Below are 15,888 nucleotides of genomic sequence, written 5' to 3' on the forward strand. Positions count from 1 at the left end.
CAGTGGAACAACAGGTGGCTGACTTCCTGCAATCTAAAGGTATTCAAATGGACTGTAATAACATTGAAGCGTGCCACCCCCTGCCCAGGAGAGAGGATGGAGGCAAGCGAGCAGTTATAATGAGGTTTGTCAACAGAAAACATAAAATGGCATTGTTAAAACAGGGACGGAAACTCAAAGGAACAAACGTATTCATCAATGAACATCTGACCAAAAGAAACGCAGACATCGCCAGGAAAGCTCGTTTCTTAAAAAAGCAGGGAAAAATTCAACAGACATGGACATCCAACTGCAAAACATTTATCAAATTGAATGGAACACCAGAACAAGCGAAGGTTATGGTAATCAGGAACATCGAGGAACTGGACAAATACGACCAATAAGGTATGAGGACACAAACACATCACAACACCATGACACAGACCAGAGGAACCTATTCATCTACTACATCATCTACATCTGGAGACAAGAAGGATATAACTCAAAGGATTGCTGATCATGGAAAAGTAGAACTGAGAACATTTAAATACACAGACCACAATGTACTGGACTTGGAGCACGATATAGACCCGGACAATAATTTCTTCTCAAATATCAATGACAGTTGTTGCTATTATACAGATGAACAGTTTAATCGGATCATTAAAACGGATAACAAATTATCAATAATCCATTTCAACAGCAGAAGTCTATATGCAAACTTTAACAACATTAAAGAATATTTAAGTCAATTAAAAAAAAATATTTAACATAATTGCTATATCAGAAACATGGATCAATGAAGATAAAGGAATGGATTTTGAACTGGATGGATATGAATTTAACTGTGTAAACAGAAAGAATAAGAGTGGAGGAGGAGTGGCTGTGTATGTGGATAAGAACATGGATTATAAAATAGTAGACAATATGACAACTGTGATCGATAACTTATTAGAATGTATAACTATTGAAATATGTGAAGAAAAAAGCAAAAATGTATTAGTCAGCTGTATATATAGAGCACCAGGATCTAGTATTGAAACATTCACTGACTGTATGGAAAAAACGTTCTCAAAAACTAATCAAAAACTGTGTTCATTTGTGGTGACTTAAATATTGATCTGCTCAATCCAAATAAGCATAAAATAACAGATGAATTTATCAATATAATGTACAGTATGAGTTTATATCCAAAAATCACCAGGCCAAGCAGAATTACATCCCATAGTGCCACCTTAATTGATAATATATTCAGCAATGATATTGAGAATAAAACTGTGAGTGGATTATTAATCAATGACATTAGTGATCATCTACCAGTTTTCATCGTTTATAATAGAAACCATCGGCGGAATCAGCCAGAGGAGAAAGTAAAATACAAGCGAGTGCGGACAGAGGAAAACATGAACACACTAAAGAAGGATTTACAGGAGCAAAACTGGGAAAAGGTATACAGTGAAAGTGATGTTGATAGTGCATATGAAACTTTTTTACAAATATTTACATCATTATATGATAAAAATTGTCCAATTAAACAAGACTACAGAAAACAAAAAATCCAAGCTCGACCATGGATGACGAAAGGGTTATGAAATGCATGTAATAAGAAAAATACACTGTACAGAGAATTCATAAAACTAAAGACTAAAGAGGCAGAAAATAGATATAAGAAATACAAAAATAGTTTAACTAATATTATACGGGTATGTAGGAAGGAATATTATAGTAACATATTATATAATAACAAAAACAATATTAAAGGAATATGGGATATATTAAATAGCATTATCAAAAATGGTAATAAAAAACAGAGTTACCCTCAGTATTTCATTGATAATAATGTCAAGAAGGAAAATAAGGATGAGGTAGTCAACGGTTTTAATAATTTTTTTGTAAATATTGGACCAAGCTTGGCATAAAAAAATCCCGATTCCCAACCTGAGGATTGGGATAATAATCTCATAGAAAGAAATCCCTGTTCAATGTTCCTCACAGCAGTGGATGGAAAAGAAATTATAGACATTGTGAATAATTGTAAATATAAAACATCTACCGATTTAAATGAAATTGATATGGTGGTGGTAAAACAGGTCAATGAATGGATTGTAGAACCATTAACATACATCTGTAACTTATCATTTCAAACCGGTAAATTTCCCAATCAAATGAAAATAGCTAAGGTTGTGCCGCTGTATAAGACTGGGGATAGACACCACTTCACAAATTATAGACCTGTTTCTTTGCTTCCACAATTTTCCAAATTATTAGAAAAGTTATTCAATAATAGATTAGACAAATTCATAAATAAACATAAATTACTTACTGATAGTCAATATGGATTCAGAGCACATAGTTCAACATCACTTGCATTAATAGAATCAGATGAGGAGATTACAAACGCCATAGACCACAAATTACATTCAGTTGGAATATTTATAGACCTTACCAAGGCTTTGGATACAATCAATCATGACATATTAATCAATAAACTTGAACAGTATGGGATTAGGGGGTTGGTGTTGCACTGGGTGAGAAGCTACTTAAGTAACAGAAAACAGTTTGTGAAGTTGGGGGAATATACATCATCATGCTTGGACAATGCTTGTGGCGTCCCACAGGGGTCAGTATTAGGTCCAAAACTGTTTCTAATTTATATAAATGATATTGTTAATGTTTCCAAAATATTAAAATTAGTATTATTTGCAGATGACACAAGCATTTTTATTCAGGGGGGGATTTGCAGGAGTTACTGAGGAGGATCAGTATAGAAATGGGAAAATTGAAAATATGGTTTGACAGAAACAAATTATCATTAAACTTAAGTAAAACAAAATACATGTTATTTGGCTATTGTAATACAGACATACAGGTTCAGTTACAAGTCGAGGGGGTAGATATTGAAAGGGTACATGAAAATAAGTTTCTGGGGGTGATAATAGATGATAAGATAAACTGGAAGACTCATATAAAACATATACAAAGTAAACTGTCAAGAAGCATTTCAGTTCTAAACAAAGCGAAACATATTCTGGACCACAACTCACTCCGCATTCTTTACTGCTCACTGGTTTTACCATATTTACAGTACTGTGCAGAGGTATGGGGTAATACTTATAAAGGTACAACACAATCACTATCAGTAGTGCAGAAAAGAGCTATAAGAATTATTCATAATACTGGCTATAGAGATCATACAAATCCACTATTTTTACAATCCAAATTCTTAAAATTCACAGACTTGGTTCATTTTCAAACAGTACAAATCGTGTATAAAGCAATAAACAATTTACTTCCAGCAAATATTAAAAATATGTTTTTTAACAGATCAGGGCATTGCAGTCTGAGGGGGAAATTTAATTTAAAGCATCAGTGGGCACGAACAACATTAAAAGGTTTCTGTATTTCTGTCTGTGGGGTGAGGATGTGGAACAGATTGGGAGTGGGGCTCAAGCAATGTCCAAGCATGAACCAGTTCAAACAGCGGTACAAAAATATGTTTTTTTTCTAGGTATAGGGAGGAGGAAGGGTAATGAGGGTTAGGGTGTTTTTTGCTTCGGCTTGTAAATATATAGTATTTTGTATGTAAGTAGGTATGTGTAGGTGTATATATATATATATATATATATATATATATATATATATATATATTGATATCGGTTTAGGTGTGTAGGAATCTATTTGTATATGTGGCAAAGGGTATCACTGGTTGTGGGGAAGAAGGGGTAGGGAAAAATAAGCTGATGCCTCACCCTACCCCTTTTCGGACATGTTGGGTACACAGTAGGAACTTTTTTGTTGTTGTCTTCACTGATCTATCTTGTAATTGTTGTTGTATCAAATGTTCGAAATAAACAGTTTTCATTCATTCATTCATTCATTCATTTTCATTCATTCATTCACGCCCTTGCATGGAGCCCAAATTTTCACAAAATTGGATCTTAGGAATGCTTATCACCTGGTTTGGATCCGGGAGGGAGACGAGTGGAAGACGGCATTTAACACCCCGTTAGGTCACTTTGAGTACCTGGTCATGCCGCTCGGCCTCACCAATGCGCCCGCGACGTTCCAAGCGTTGGTTAATGACGTCTAGCGGGACTTCCTGCATCGGTTTGTCTTCGTATATCTAGACGATATACTCATCTTTTCTCCGGATCCTGAAACCCATGTCAAGCATGTACGTCAGGTCCTACAGCGGTTGTTGGTGAACCGACTGTTTGTGATGGGCAAGAAGTGCGAGTTCCACCGCACTTCTTTGTCCTTCCTGGGGTTCCTCCAACTCCGTCGCCCCTGATCCGGCCAAGGTTGCGGCGGTGAGAGATTGGCCCGAACCAACAAACCGTAGGAAACTGCAACAGTTCCTCGGTTTTGCAAATTTGTACCGGAGGTTCATCAAGGGCTACAGTCAGGTAGTTAGCTCCCTGACAGCCCTGACCTCCACAAAAGTCCCCTTCACCTGGTCGGATCGGTGCGAAGCCGCGTTTAGGGAGTTGAAACGCCGGTTCTCGACTGCACCAGTTCTGGTGCAGCCCGATCCCAATCGCCAGTTTATAGTTGAAGTGGACGCCTCTGACTCAGGGATAGGAGCCGTGCTATCCCAGAGTGGGGAGTCCGACAAGGTTCTCCATCCATGTGCCTACTTTTCCCGCAGGTTGACCCCGGCTGAAAGGAACTATGACGTCGGCAATCAGGAACTTCTTGCGGTGAAGGAGGCTCTTGAGGAGTGGAGACACCTGTTGGAGGGAGCATCGGTACCATTTACGGTTTTCACGGACCATCAGAACCTGGAGTACATTCGGACCGCCAGGCGTCTGAACCCCAGCCAAGCCCGCTGGTCACTGTTCTTCGGGCATTTTGACTTTTGGATCACCTACCGCCCCGGGACAAAGAACCAACGATCTGACGCCCTGTCCCGGGTGCACGAAGAGGAGGTCACGACCGAGCTGTCAGACCCGATGGAAACCATCATCCCTGAGTCCACTGTCGTGGCCACCCTTACCTGGGACGTGGAGAAGACCATCCGGGAGGCCCTGACACGGAGCCCGGACCCGGGGACAGGTCCGAAGGACAAATTGTACGTCACACCAGAGGCCAGGGCTGCGGTCCTAGACTTCTGTCATGGTTCCAAGCTCTCCTGTCATCCAGGGGTGCGAAGGACCGTGGCAGTGGTCCGGCAGCACTTCTGGTTGGCGTCTATGGAAGCCGACGTCCGGGAGTATGTCCAGGCCTGCACCACCTGTGCCAGGGGCAAAGCCGACCACCACAAGGCCCAAGGCCTCCTCCAGCCTCTGCCCGTGCCTCATCGCCCCTGGTCTCACATCGGCCTGGACTTTGTCATGGGCGTCCCGCCGTCCCAGGGCATGACTACCATCCTCACAATAGTGGACCGGTTCTCCAAGGTGGCCCACTTCGTGGCCCTCCCGAAGCCCCCGACGGCCCAGGAGACTGCAGACCTCCTGGTCCACCACGTCGTGCGTCTGCATGGGATTCTATCGGATATTGTCTCAGACCGTGGTCCTCAGTTCTCCTCTCAGGTCTGGAGGAGTTTCTGCAGGGAACTGGGGGCCACCGTGAGTCTCTCGTCCGGGTACCATCCTCAGACGAATGGACAGGCAGAGCGGGCAAACCAGGAATTGGAGCAGGCCCTCCGCTGCGTGACCTCCGCGCACCCGACGGCCTGGAGTAACCATCTGGCCTGGATCGAGTATGCTCATAATAGCCAAGTATCGTCTGCTACTGGCCTCTCCCCGTTTGAGGTGTGTTTGGGGTACCAGCCCCCATTGTTCCCGCTAGTGGAGGGAGAGGTCGGGGTGCCCTCGGTCTAGGCCCATCTGAGAAGGTGCCGTCGGGTGTGGCGTACCGCCCGCTTTGCCCTGCTCAAAGCCCGGACGAGGGCCAAGAACCATGCAGACCGCCGGCGTGCCCCGGCCCCTACGTATCAGCCTGGGCAGGAGGTTTGGCTTTCCACAAAAGACATTCCCCTGCAAGTGGAATCCCAGAAATTAAAGGACAGATACATTGGACCTTTCACCATACTCAAGATCCTCAGTCAGCAGTGAAACTGAAGCTGCCAGCTTTGCTGCGGATCCACCCAGTTTTCCATGTGTCACGCATCAAACCTCACCACGTTTCACCCCTCTGTACCCCCGGACCGGCGCCGCCTCCTGCCCGGATCATCGACGGGGAGCCGGCTTGGACCGTGCGCCGACTGCTGGACGTCCATCGGAAGGGCCGGGGGTTCCAGTATTTGGTGGACTGGGAGGGGTATGGACCCGAAGAACGCTCCTGGGTGAAGAGGAGCTTCATCCTGGACCCGGCCCCCCTGGCCGACTTCTACCAGCAGCACCCGGACAAGCCAGGAGGTGCCCGTTGAGGGGGGGGTCCTGTTGTGTGGGCCGCTGAAGAGGAGGTACTGCTGGCCCACCACCATCAGATGGCGCCCTGCTTGAAGTGCGGGCTTCAAGCACGAGAGGGCGTCATAGCAACCGGGAGTGACAGCTGTCACTCGTCATCAGCACCAGCTGTCACTCATCCACATCACCACCACCTTAAAGGCCGGACTGCAACTCCACCTCCCTGCCGAGTAATCAGCTACCTTGGAGGTAATATTCTCTGCTGTATTTAACGCTGACTAATAGTCTGAACTTCTTTGCAGCCGTTTTCCTGTGGTGTTGCCTTATCTGTGGGATTGGCGTTTGGTGTGATCAGCGACGGCTTCGCTTCACACCCCAACCAGATAAGTGGTTAGACAGGAGCTGCACGAGTGTGTGACTGGAGGTGGAGGTGCTCCCTCCCAAAAGAACACAGACTGTGGGATTACTGAGTGTGCGTACTCACACTCACCTGTGCTGTTTCTGTTCTCTGCCAGCAGTGCCAGGTCTGACAGCTGGAGACGGTGACCACCTGGGGACTCAGGACTTGGCGGCTCCGGTGTTCTTCAGATCCGTTGGCGGTGAGGGCCGTGTGGGATCCGGCTCGGTTCTGGACGGGCGTCTCCTATCCTCAAGCCTGCCCACACGTCACCCAACATGTAATTGACTGTAGTTCCAAACTTCTTGTTGTCTGTATTCCGTTGTGCACAATTTACAACATTAAATTGTTACTGTTTGGCTTATCCATTGCCCTTTCTTTTATGCCCCCTGTTGTGGGTCTGTGTTCCTACACTTTCACAACAACAGGAGTGTAAAAAAATGAAATGAAAAAATTATGACAGGGGTCCAAAATAGATAACACAAGCTAACCGCTAGCGAAATTGCTAGCTACTCCTAAGATTTTACACAGGAGTAAAATAATTACTTAAAATTCACAGCAGTTCAACTGAAAAATGAACAGAAGTATTAAACAGGTAAAAAAGAACAGCTATAAAAAGTAACAATGGAGAGGAGTTGGGTCGACCTAGCTAGCGAATGCTAACCGCTAACGAATGCTAACTGCTAGTGAATGCTAACTGCTAGCGAATGCTAACTGCTAGCGATTCACAACAGGACTGTTGTTAAATAACGTTCAGAGTAGATACAATTAATAACCAGAAGAGTGCTAAACAGAAATAAAAGAAGCGTATACAACCGTGTGAAGTTCAGAGTGGCGTCACAGCAACAAACAATCCTTCAGAAACAAGTTGGTCCCTGGATAAAGTGCAGAAGTCCCAAAGAACAAAGAGACCAAACAGACAGGAGACGGAGCCAAGAAGAAGAGGAGTGTCTCTCCCTTATTTAGGAGTAGGGGAAAAAACTACAGAGGATCTTCAGACCCAGGATTACCTGTTAACACCTTGAGACAGAAATTAGTTCACCCTATGGACAGGATCCCTAGTTACAAACAGAGCAATGTAGTGTATTCTATCAGATGTCAGGAAAACTGTAATGAACACTACATAGGTGAGATGAAGTGTCATGTTTTGGCCCTGGACCTGCCCAGAATCTGGTTTTGTCCCCCAGTCTCCATCTGTTTCCCTGTCTTTGTCCTTCTGTCCGACCCTGAGTGTTTATTTTCTGTTTCTTCCACTTTGGTCTTGGTTTTATGATCTGTTACACTTCAGCCACATTAAGTTCTGTTATAGTTTAGTCTCTGCTTTTTATTTAGTCATATTGTGTTATCACATTAGGTTTTGAGGATTATCTGTTGCACTTCAGCCACTTATTGAGTTCTTTTCTAGTTTAGTCTTCATCCTTTACTTTCTGTTCATTCAGTCACTGTCTTGAGCACATTTGTACCTTAGGTTTTTCTGTACACTCTGGCCACATGTTGAGTTCTCATCTAGTTTAGATCCAGCCTTTAATTTTCTGTTCTGTTTCTGCTTTTTCATTTGCTTATTCTGTCTCCCTCACATTTGTATTTTAGGTATCATTATTTCCTAATTGTTTAACATTTGTTCTGTCACTATCACATTCCTCTTTTTGCTGCTTTTGTCTGACACGCCCACCTGTCACTCCACTCATCTCATCCAGCCACGCCTTCTTCCCTGCACCTGTATCTCATCACACCCTGATTATCCTCTGCTTTTAAACCACTTGTTCTCCACAACTCACGGCTAGTTCGTTGTACATTCTGCCTCGTTCCAAGCCACCTGTATCCTGTCTTAGTCTGTGTTTTTTGCTCTGCTTGTCCTTGACCACGTTTTTGCCTGAGCCTGTTAACCTGCTTCTCTGTGCCTGAAACTTGCTTGTTTTTTGACTCCGTTTTTGCCTCCTCCGATACACCTGTTTGCCCATGCTGGAACTCTGCTTGTTACTGACCACGCCGCCGCCTCACGACTGTCTGTACCGCCGCCTGTCTGCTTGTGACCCAGTGTATCGACCTCAGCCTGTTTGTGATTAAACCTTTTTCTAAATCCCACCTCTGAGCGATGACTCTGCATTTGTGTCCACCTGCCTGTCGTGAAATGTCCTCACAGTTCCTGACACGAAGTAGCCGTTACACAAAATGCTAAACCTGCACTGCAGAGAGGGCGCCGGTGGACAACAGTCTGCAGTTCATCTCCACCTTAAAGACACTAACCACACGTTTGAGGACAAGTAAGTTAAAACCTTAGCTAGAGAAAAGAAATGGTTTGAGAGAGGATTGAAGGAGGCATTGTATGTGAAACATATGAAACCCAGCCTTAACCGGGGGGATGTCTGAGACACACTTTGTCCCCTGTTTACAATGGTGTACTCGGGTCTAAGGAGTTTCAGTCTTTTGTTCATGGTAATTTAAATTCAGATAAAACTGAAGTTATTGTACTTGGCCCCACAAATCTTAGAAACATGGTGTCTAACCAGATCCTTACTCTGGATGGCATTACCCTGACCTCTAGTAATACTGTGAGAAATCTTTGCGTCATTTTTGATCACGATATGTCCTTCAATGCACATATTAAGCAAATATGTAGGACTGCTTTTTTGCATTTGCGCACTGTCTCTAAAATTAGAAAGGTCTTGTCTCAGAGTGATGCTGAAAAACTAATTCATGCATTTATTTCCTCTAGGCTGGACTAATGTAATTCATTATTATCAGGTTGTCCTAAAAGTTCCCTGAAAAGCCTTCAGTTAATTCAAAATGCTGCAGCTGGAGTACTGATGCGGACTAGGAGAGAGCATATTTCACCCATATTGGCCTCTCTTCATTGGCTTCCTGTTAATTCTAGAATAGAATTTAAAATTATTTTTCTTACTTATAAGGTTTTGAATAATCAGGTCCCATCTTATCTTAGGGACCTCATAGTACCATATCATCCCAATAGAGCGCTTCGCTCTCAGACTGCAGGCTTACTTGTAGTTCCTAGGGTTTTTAAGAGTAGAATGGGAGGCACAGCCTTCAGCTTTCAGGCTCCTCTCCTGTGGAACCAGCTCCCAATTCAGATCAGGGAGACAGACACCCTCTCTACTTTTAAGATTAGGCTTAAAACTTTCCTTTTTGCTAAAGCTTATAGTTAGGGCTGGATCAGGTGACCCTGAACCATCCCTTAGTTATGCTGCTATAGACTTAGACTGCTGGGGGGTTCCACTCTGCATTTAATCATTAGTGATTGATCTCTGCTCTCTTCCACAGCATGTCTTTTTCCTGATTCTCTCCCCTCAGCCCCAACCAGTCCCAGCAGAAGACTGCCCCTCCCTGAGCCTGGTTCTGCTGGAGGTTTCTTCCTGTTAAAAGGGAGTTTTTCCTTCCCACTGTCACCAAGTGCTTGCTCACAGGGGGTCGTTTTGACCGTTGGGGTTTTTCTGTAATTATTGTATGGCTTTTGCCTTACAATATGAATGGATTTATATGGATTTACAATATAAAGCGCCTTGGGGCAACTGTTTGTTGTGATTTGGCGCTATATAAATAAAATTGATCTGATTTGATTTAATGAGTCATTCACGTCATCAGGAGAGGTGTCAGTCCCATTGTTAGGAGGGACAGCTACCCTGTCATTAGGAGGGTGCTAACTAGAGCACAATAGGTGCAAATTAGAGAAATTGTTTAGTCACTAGCCAATAGCAGTCTGCCAATCAGTTGGAGGGGTCTGGTTAGGTTTAAAACTCTAGCTTTTGTGGCTTCTGTTATTCTTCTCTACAAGAATCAAGACAGAAGTCAGACTACCAGAACAAGAATTTTAGCTGAGGAAGCTTCTGCGAATTGAAGCGAAACGTCCTCGCATCAAGCAACCCAGTCCAGTCGAAGATTCAAGCTTCTTTACGATGGAAACCACCTGGACAACTGAGGGCCTTCACAGAAAAATGAACCCAACATGAAATGGGGACCCACAAAACATTCCACCTGCTGTCGTGAGGGACGCACAGCCACACAGGCATGCACGACACATTGGCGATGGTTTCGTGCATGCGATAGTATGTGTTCCCCAGCTGGGACATCCAGGAGCAGAGATTTCAACAGCAGCTTCTGTTGGCAGCCAGCCACACCTCCCTGTCAGTTCAGCGCCAAGACCGTGTCACTCTGTTTCTGCCTTATGTGGTCATTCATTTTAGTTATTTGTTATGTAATTGCATATGTCATAATTATTTATATACCTGTCCTGGCGGTGGTCTCTGTTTGTAATTTGTAGCACTTGGCCTCGATTCGCCTTAATTAAATAAATACATTAATGCTGTCTCAACAAAAACCCGAGTTTTGAACTGTAGATAGAGACGGTGTCTTCACTCTCAGTTGGGAAATTTCTAAGTCATTTGGTGATCTGAAGATAAGCTTGAAGACATCCCCCATGAGCCAACACTGTGCTCACAGCAAAACAGAACTGTAACTCAGTTTTTCAAAGGGAACCCTTGCCTGGTTAACGGTTTAATTTTCGGTCACTATGAATTACATGACGTTATAATGGCTTCACATCAGAGTTTGAAATTTCCCAGGCCCAAAGAACCCACTTTTATGGCCTCTCGCCAAGGCCAGACCTCTCAAGACTGCAAGGCGATATCCCTTCCACAATAATAGTGCTCATAAAACTTTGCATCTTGATAACAGCTATTATCTTTAGGTCTAAGTGAAGAAAGACATTCTTTTAAAATAAAAGAATTGCATCAGTATGCTTTTATTCATATATAGAAAAAAGTCTACTGTTGTCTGTATTGATTAATCAACCAAATGCTTTGCATGTATTCCATTTAATTGATATGTGATCCTTGCAACGGATGTGTGTTTAAGTGTGATCTTGCTGCATTAACAATAGGCTGATGGTGAAATATTCTGTTTTAACCAAATGAAGTGTTTGAGTGACTATTAATAATGTGTATCCATTCGAGTGTCTCAGAACAAATAGTATGCTCAAAGTAGTTAATGTGTTTAAATAGGTGGATCATTTGGGTCTGCCCTGTGAACACATGAAGTATTCTGTGAGATTACACACCCTAAATAGGTGGAGTTTGGTGATGTCAGTTCCCCTTAAAAAATGCTTTAATTATTTTGGGGTCAACAAGACCCCATGCTAAGCTAACCTAGCTGAAGCTACCACGTGGCATTCATTTTTGTTTTATTTTTGTATCAATTTTTGAGAATTTTAACCTGACACTTTAAGGTGTGTCAAGTCTTTCAAAGCTTTAAGAGAACTTCCGATCTGAACTTTTCAAAATAGCAAATTTACAGAAAAGCGACTTTCCTTTTCTGTCGGCTAATTTTACAATGCTCTTAAAGCTTTATCATTTTTCTAAATTCATAAAGACTTTTAATCTGGGTCCAACAAATTTTTAAAAGCTACCAGAAACCATTTTCAACAAACGCCTTCCACCTCTGGGGTCCAGCAAGCTAACGACCTGACTACAAGCAGCCATCCTGTCGGTAAAACCAGCCGACACAAGCCTTTGGGATCACCTGGGGAGACCACTGAGTTAACCCCTGACCCAAGTGAGCACACTGCAGAACCTACATCAACGACAGACGGACGGATCATCTGAACCACCTTTTCAATGGACCAGCTAAGTGACCCAGTTAAAGGTTCCAGAGAAAGGGTTCGCTGTCAGTGGATACAAAGTGGCTTCTCCTTATTTTTAAACATATTCATATGTTTGTTTAATAATTTTCTTAAAATTAATTGGCTTTAAATTTCATCATTAAATTCTAATCACATTTATTCACTTAAAGTCTTTAAGCTTCATCTCTCACTTTCATCGTCTCTTGAGTAAGAATTGTGGCCATAAATGAACTTATTTAATTACTCTCCACAAAAATGCCAGGAAACTGTTCATTTCTTGTATACTTGTAAATAAATTATAAATAATTCTGCTGTGGTTCATTTTGTGTTCAGAAGGAAACCTTTGGTCAGTTGTATTATAGAATTCAGACTTTCAGACCTGAGACTGATTAATTAAATTGAGACTGATAGATTAATTTGAGACTGATAAATTAATGAATGTTTAAATTAAAGTACCTATGCTTCAAATAGGTGGTGCCCCGAGTAAATTAAATATTAAATAATAATTATTAAACCCTAAAATTATTAATTATTTTGGTGACCCATTAAATTAGGTCCAGGCCAATCTAATTCAATTTGGGAGTTTAACAATACCTAATTACATTTTATTTTGGTGCTCCCGTGTGAGCTGATCTCGAATTGACCAATTTGTTACATCTTTGTGGTCCCCGTTGCAAAGCATGTAATTTTGTTACATCTTTATGGTGCCTCCGTGTGAGACGTGAATATTCGCTACATTCTTTATTGGTGCCTCCATGTAAGGCTCAGTAAAGATTCACAACATCTTAATAGTGCCTCCGTGTGAGGTCTAGCAAATATGTGTTACAAATGTGACACATCATGTGCACTGACCCATCATTTCCAACTGTCAGTGTGTTCTGATCAGCTGACAGGTGCCTGCCCGTGCTGTGTGTGCTCAGACGTGGCTGCCCGGTTCCCATATTATCATGTCTGTACATACATATCAGCATTTTATGCAAGTGTGCTCCCGCCCACTCCCCCAAGACATGTGGCATGCTGGGAGGAGGGCACACTTGCATAGAATGCTGGGGTGTGAAAGACACGTACGCCACGTTTTGGGGGAGCACAACACACGCATACCAAATGTTCTGCTTTCTGCAACGCCACAGTCGTAGGGGCACTTAGACAAATTTCCAGCCCAGTCTCACATTATCTTTTTTGGTGCTCCCATCATGAAATGATTCAAATTTTTGTGACAGGGTTTTTTTTTTAACTCACTATTACTAACCCAACTCCTACCCCCAACCATAACCTAACCCTAACCATAATCACTCCGACCCCCCGCTGCACTTTTAATTACATGCACCCATCACAGAATTAGAATAAATTCATGTTCCCATGATGAAAATTTGGCACTTTTCGTGACAATATGATGAACCAATAGATTGCAGGGGTGCCCAAGTTCAGTCGTCAAGATCTACCTTCCTGACACTTAGTTGTCTCCCTGCTCCAACACACCTGAATCCAATGAAAGACTCATTAAAAGCTTGCTAATGAGTCTTTCATTGGATTCAGGTGTGTTGGAGCGAGGAAACAACTAAGAGTGTCAGGAAGGTAGATCTCGAGGACTGAACTTGGGCACCCCTGGATTAATGTATATTTCGTGCTGCTGAATCACAACATGCCATGAGACTGGGTTGCAAATTTCACATCCAGCTCGAAAGGGATCATCTGCTCACTGTTTTCATGCTGACAGTGCGAATGGCCACACATTTGGTGAGTGTCAAGCAAGCGGTGTTGGATGTTCCTCTGTGTCACCTGGAATTTGGCCGACACCTGCCGTGAGAGGGATCGAATGGGCTCTCACAGGGCACTCTCTGTCTTTCAGCTGCTGGTGTGCGCAAATAATTGTAGCGACAGGTGTACAAAGTGCTAGAGGCAGCTCTGATTTTTCATGAATGGCATGCAATTCCTCCTTCGTGCGCTAGTCTGCTTCAATTGTGTTATGTCTGAAGGGGCCCTAAAGCACGTTGCCACACCATGAACCTGTCTTGGGTCCTAGATGGCAATCACCCAGACAGACTACTGTCCATCTACATCTCTCAAATGTATCCATATGCCTGCCGCAGGCAGGTAAAGCGTACAGTTGACTATTCTGCCAAAGTGACGATGCCATGATGTGACAGCACATGACCATGCTACAGACTGCCAGTGGGTTTTTATAATAAACATTCAAAATTTACAAACCACACTTCACATCCATTGTGGTGCTCTCCTGCATTATGTGGAAAGATATATTATATTATATATAGAAAATTCTATATTATATATAAAACATTTACAATATAGGAGTCATATAATTGGTTGATAGCAAAGGTTTTACTTTGAAAATGTAAGACTTTTATTAAAAAGCCAAAAAGGAGCCCAAACTAGATAACTGCGGCATTTGGCATTATATAAATAAACTGAATTAAATTAACCAATAAAAATGGAACTGCCTTTAAAAAAAATAAATAATGCACAATTGCTTCACATCCATTTCAGTACTTTCCTGCCAGAGGAACATTTCAGATACAGTATATATTTGCTAATAGGTTGTGTGTCCTTGGAAGTTGAAAAAGATGTCACAAATTAAAACTGAAAGCTGTGCATCATGCACATTTCACAAAAAGCAATAGAAAAAAAAGTCAAAATTGGTGGAATTGTACCTTGAATCAAGGCAGTTTAAAAAAATATGATCTGAAACAAAATGCAAGTGTATACAATCTGTATTCTCATTTACATGATATGCAGTCAATTCATTTCAACAGTTAAGCCTGGTTCACACGACAGGATTTTAAAATGACCTTTAGGTTTCCAAAACCTGAGAGACCACACATGTGAAGATAAAAAATCATGGATCTGACAGGTTTGGTCGTACAGTGTGCCACACAGTAAAGACAACACCACCACACACAAACAGATTTCACGCACCAACATTCACAGCTCAGACAGGAAATCTCGCAAAATCTCTCGAGATTAAACATGAGTTCAGAGTAAACAAATGGAGGTACTTTGTGGACTATTTAACACAGAGGGAAAAAACAATACAAAAAGAAAAGGTGTTCTTTAAAGGAGGAGACAGCTCGACCACCGGACTTTCTGGTAAGTCAGAACAGCTGTTTTGATTTTATTTTCCGCTCCGTGCATCCGTCACCTCGCTTTCTGATTGGCTGCACATCACATTCAGCAGGCTGTGTGCTCGTTTTGGTCGGAGGACACAACACACACTGCGATATCGGGTATTAATAACAGTATTCTGTTATTTCTCATTTGACTGAAAGAACACTACACATAGGAAAGTGGTCTGGTATCTCTTCCACCAATAACCCCCTTCAAATCAGGGGGTACCAGCAGTCCTTGGGGTCCTCAACTTTGATATGTGGCACATGGCTGGAGAAATGCAGTAATACATAGCAAAAATGTCACAGTAGACACAGTTGGTGTACTGACACGTAAAAAACACTAACAGTCATGTTTATTTTCATAAGATGCATATTTGTAATGAATGAGGTTATACTAAGTATGAA

The sequence above is a fragment of the Thalassophryne amazonica genome, chromosome 9 (genome assembly GCF_902500255.1).
Source record: "Thalassophryne amazonica chromosome 9, fThaAma1.1, whole genome shotgun sequence".
Taxonomy (NCBI): domain Eukaryota; kingdom Metazoa; phylum Chordata; class Actinopteri; order Batrachoidiformes; family Batrachoididae; genus Thalassophryne; species Thalassophryne amazonica.